Source organism: Oncorhynchus masou, chromosome 29 (genome assembly GCF_036934945.1).
Source record: "Oncorhynchus masou masou isolate Uvic2021 chromosome 29, UVic_Omas_1.1, whole genome shotgun sequence".
Taxonomy (NCBI): Eukaryota; Metazoa; Chordata; class Actinopteri; order Salmoniformes; family Salmonidae; genus Oncorhynchus; species Oncorhynchus masou.
The window spans coordinates 7060362-7066254 of NC_088240.1; positions in this window are offsets into that span (position 1 = coordinate 7060362).

Genomic DNA, 5893 nt, shown 5'->3' on the forward strand with positions numbered 1-5893 from the left:
GTGGTTAGAGCATTGGACTAGTAACCAGCAGGTAGCCTAGTGGTTAGACTGTTGGACTAGTGACCAGCAGGTAGCCTAGTGGTTAGAGCATTGGACTAGTAACCAGCAGGTAGCCTAGTGTTTAGACTGTTGGACTAGTGACCAGCAGGTAGCCTAGTGGTTAGAGCATTGGACTAGTAACCACCAGGTAGCCTAGTGTTTAGACTGTTGGACTAGTGACCAGCAGGTAGCCTAGTGTTTAGACTGTTGGACTAGTGACCAGCAGGTAGCCTAGTGGTTAGAGCATTGGACTAGTAACCAGCAGGTAGCCTAGTGTTTAGACTGTTGGACTAGTGACCAGCAGGTAGCCTAGTGGTTAGAGCATTGGACTAGTAACCAGCAGGTAGCCTTGTGGTTAGAGCGTTGGACTAGTAACCAGCAGGTAGCCTAGTGGTTAGAGCATTGGACTAGTAACCAGCAGGTAGCCTAATGGTTAGAGCGTTGGACTAGTAACCAGCAGGTAGCCTAGTGGTTAGAGAGTTGGACTAGTAACCAGCAGGTAGACTAGTGGTTAGAGCGCTGGGCCAGTAACCAGCAGGTAGCCTAATGGTTAGAGCGTTGGACTAGTAACCAGCAGGTAGCCTAGTGGTTAGAGAGTTGGACTAGTAACCAGCAGGTAGACTAGTGGTTAGAGCGCTGGGCCAGTAACCAGCAGGTAGCCTAATGGTTAGAGCATTGGGCCAGTGTGTCATCATGGTGGTCTCTGATTGGTGGTCATCATTTGGTGTGTCATCATAGTGGTCTCTGATTGGTGGTCAGACTTGCTTAGCAAGTGAAAGAAACTTAAACTTGCATGTTTTTTTAATGATGATTTGTCATTTTCACAAACATCCTTTCTGAATTTAAAAGTAATCCTCTCAGTAATCATCTAGTTTTTCAAAAGTATCTGTAATCTGATTACAATATTACTATATTATTATATTATTATACGGATTACAGTTATCGTTGTTTTACATGTAATAGATTACATCTAATCCGGTACTCCCCAACCCTGCTGGCAAAGTACATAGGGGTTTAATTTAAACAACCTGCAAATTCATTAATGCGTGTGAGAGATTATTTCTTTATTTCCTGGTTGGTTGGGAACAGCGTCACACTTTAGGGTATGGGCAAATGGCCAACAGGAATACAAACACCAGCAGACATGCAAATGGCACTATGTACTCCACTGATGCCTGACTGACACACAAGCACGCGCACGCACGCACACACACACACACACACACACACACACACACACAAACGAATCCCAACAGATCTAATTTCTGACAAAGTCTGTGCTCCGGTGTGAGAAACCCATTATTCAAATACACCAGAACACACGAGGCAATACAATCTGAAGCATTGATTGAAGTAGCAGAATAATTCGGTCTTCCTGTGACTACGGGGTTTAAAGCCTCCATGTACTGTGGCAGATCCCTTATACATGCTATTAAACCAGAGACAAGCTTTGACTGGGAGGGGCCCAAGAGACCAGAGGTGGTAGCACGGAGTACTTGGGTTGGGGTTTAGGGTTTGAGCGTACCTGGATGGTAGGGAGGGGCAGTTCCACTTGCTGTTCCGTAGGTAAGCACCATGGGCTTGTAGTGGATGCGAGCTTTGCCTGGAAGCGGAGTGGAGTGGAGTGTGCGGAGGAACAGGGTGACGTGGGAAGATTGAACACCAGGCGGGCTGCGGCGTTCTGGATAAGTAGCAAGGGTTTGATGGTACAAGCAGGGAGCCCAGCCAACAGCGAGTTGCAGTAGTCCAGCTGGGAGATGACAAGTGCCTAGATCAGGTCCTGCGCCTCTTCCTGTGTGAGGTAGGGTCGTACTCTACAGATGTTGTAGAGCATGAACCTGCAGGAGCCAGTCACTGCTTTGATGTTCGCAGAGAACGACAGGGTGTTGTCCAGGGTCACGCCAAGGTTCTTTGTACTCTGGGAGGGAGACACCGTGGAGTTGTCAATCGTGAAGGAGATGTCTTGGAGTGGGAAAGCCTTCCCCGGGAGGAAGAGCAGCTCTGTCTTGTCGAGGTTGAGCTTGAGGTTGTGGGCCCACTACGGCTGTGGAGGTCATAAAACGTTGTCAGCAGGTTATTGTCATGCAAAAGACTGCCGGTCTCACGGTAATTGACCGTTAATTAACATAAACAACTTTAGCATCTCCACTCATACAAGCCACATCTTTGGAATGTCTACATTTAAAAAAAACTTGAATAATAAGTTGAATATTATTGTAGAACATTATGATATGAAGAACATGTATTTCAGAAGAACAGAATATGAGTTGGTCTACTGTATGTTATCTGGCTATGTTCCATGATATAGGCTGTAGGCCTGTTTATTTATCAGACAAGATACTGTATGTTATCTGGCTATAGACTGTAGGCCTGTTTATTTATCAGACTCGATACTGTATGTTATCTGGCTATAGACTGTAGGCCTGTTCATTTATCAGACAAGATACTGTATGTTATCTGACTATAGGCAGTAGGCCTGTTCATTTATCAGACAAGATACTGTATGTTATCTGGCTATATACTGTTCATTTATGTTAGATCTGTATGTTATCTGACTATAGGCTGTAGGCCTGTTCATTTATCAGACAAGATACTGTATGTTATCTGGCTATAGGATGTAGGCCTGTTCATTTATCAGAAAAGATACTGTATGTTATCTGGCTATAGGGCTGTAGGCCTGTTTATTTATCAGACTCGATACTGTATGTAATCTGGCTATAGGCTGTAGGCCTGTTCATTTATCAGACAAGATACTGTATGTTATCTGGCTATAGGCTGTAGGCCTGTTTATTTATCAGACTCGATACTGTATGTTATCTGGCTATAGACTGTAGGCCTGTTCATTTATCAGACAAGATACTGTATGTTATCTGACTATAGGCTGTAGGCCTGTTCATTTATCAGACAAGATACTGTATGTTATCTGGCTATAGGCTGTAGGCCTGTTCATTTATCAGACAAGATACTGTATGTTATCTGGCTATAGACTGTAGGCCTGTTCATTTATCAGTCTAGATACTGTATGTTATCTGACTATAGGCTGTAGGCCTGTTCATTTATCAGACATAGATGTTATCTGTATGTTATCTGTCTAGATACTGTATGTTAGGCTGTAGGCCTGTTCATTTATCAGACAAGATACTGTATGTTATCTGGCTATAGGCTGTAGGCCTGTTCATTTATCAGACAAGATACTGTATGTTATCTGGCTATAGGCTGTAGGCCTGTTCATTTATCAGACAAGATACTGTATGTTATCTGGCTATAGGCTGTAGGCCTGTTCATGTATCAGACTAGATATGCTCCTTAATCCGGTGCCATTATTTTATATAATTTTAAAGTAAAAATAATATAATTGACCTTATAATATAAATTATAACTTATATTTTTGCCATTCAAAGCCAGAGTGTGTGCATATGAAGTGGCAATGTTGAGCGTAAAAGTCACTATTTTAAACAGGTCTTGTTCCCTAGATTTAGAGTTAGGTGGCAACTGTAGTGTTGAATGAAACAAACATTAGAATGTCTTTTTTGAGATTTTTCTGATTTATGCGTGATTACTATCTCTAAGACATCGTTCATCACGGTTGTCAGAATCTGTTGACTCAAAGACAGGAAGTTCTGACCAGATGCTTGAAACCTGATCTGCCTTGCACAACTTAGTATAAGGATAGATTGGGGGAACCAAGGCTCCACGGTTGCATGATGCTACTATAGGCTATTGATGATTTGATCAAGTAGCACAAAAAAAATTGGAGAAAACAAAAAGTTTGCTCTCTGTTCCTTGCCTCTGGCTGCATAGGCTGTTCTCTCATTGAGTGATCATATTTTTCACAAATCAGACTATTCTCAATTTAATCTTGTCTCTACTAAAATGTCAAATGAGTTTTTGATATAGAATGGCCCATTATCAAAATGAGCCAGAACTGGGTCTGGGAAAAGACATCTTGTCCAAATGCACCGGAACAGCGAACGGAGGCCTCTTTCCCTCCTGAACATGTATTTTACAGCGGGGACACTTCAGACTGACAGTCTCTCTGATCTCAGGGTGAAATGTCACCCACACGTCACATGGTAGTGAGAACCACGCATTGGGTCCTGACTCAGAGAGATGACTGCCTATGTTAACAGTTACCCCTGAGGCTTTCTCGCCATGCGCAAACACGCACACAAATACACACACCTACACGGATTCCCGCCCGCACACAGAGAGACTGTCAATCCCCACAATCTTATCGGCAGACTCAACAGCCTTGGTTTCTCAAATGATTGCCTCGCCTGGTTCACCAACTACTTCTCTGATAGAGTTCAGTGTGTCAAATCGGAGGGTCTGCTGTCCGGACCTCTGGCAGTCTCTATGGGGGTGCCACAGGGTTCAAATCTCGGGCCGACTCTCTTCTCTGTTTACATACATCAACATCGCTCTTGCTGCGGGTGACTCCCTGATCCACCTCTACGCAGACGACACCATTCTGTATACCTTTGGCCCTTCTTTGGACACTGTTAACTAACCTCCAGACGAGCTTCAATGCCATAAAACTCTCGTTCCGTGGCCTCTAACTGCTCTTGAATGCAAGTAAAACTAAATGCATGCTCTTCAACCGATCGCTGCCCGCACCTGCCCACCCGTCCAGCATCACTACTTTGGATGGTTCTGACTTAGAATATGTGGACAACTACAAATACCTAGGAATCTGGTTAGACTGTAAACTCTCCTCCCAGACTCACATTAAGCATCTCCAATCCAAAATTAAATCTAGAATCGGCTTCCTATTTTGCAACAAAGCATCCTTCACTCACGCTGCCAAACATACCCTCGTAAAACTGACCATCCTACCGATCCTCCACGTCGGCGATGTCATTTACAAAATAGCCTCCAACACTCTACTCAACAAATTGGATGCAGTCTATCACAGTGACACCCATTTTGTCACCAAAGCTCCATAAACTACTCACCCTCTCGTTGGTTGGCCCTCGCTTCATACTCGTCGCCAAACCCACTGGTTCCAGGTCATCTACAAGTATATTCTAGGTAAAGCCCCACCTTATCTCAGCTCACTGGTCACCATAGCAGCACCCACCCGTAGCACGCACTCCAGCAGGTATATTTCACTGGTCACCCCCAAAGGCAATTCCTCCTTTGGCCGCCTTTCCTTCCAGTTTTCTGCTGCCATTGACTGGAACGAATTGCAAAAACCACTGAAGCTGGTGACTCATATAACCTTAAAACCTCTTGGAACCACCGGATCCGGGATAATTGTCATTAACTACGCTAAATAGCATAGTGCAACGGTCAAATAATCTTAATAGAAAATATTCATATTCATGAAATCACAAGTGAAATATAGCGAAACACAGCTTAGCCTTTTGTTAATCACCCTGTCGTCTCAGATTTTGAAATTATGCTTTACAGCGAAAACTATACAAGTGTTTGTGTAAGTTTATCGATATACTAGCAAAACATTATGTACACCTAGCAGCAGGTAACTTTGTCACAAAAATCAGAAAAGCAATCAAATGAATTGTTTACCTTCGATGAGCTTCGGATGTTTTCACTCACGAGACTCCCAGTTAGACAGCAAATGTTCCTTTTGTTCCATAAAGATATTTTCTATATCTAAATACCTCCGTTAGTTTGATGCGGAATCCACCGGAAATAGCGGTCACGACAAAGCAGACAAAAATTCCAAATTATATCCATAATATCGACAGAAACATGGCAAGTGTTTTTTTTAATCAATCCTCAAGGTGTTTTTCAAATATCTATTTGATAACATATCAACCGGGACAGTTGGCTTTTCACTAGGACCTGGAGGAAAAATGGCTACCTCTCTGTTTTGTGCAAAAATCACAAT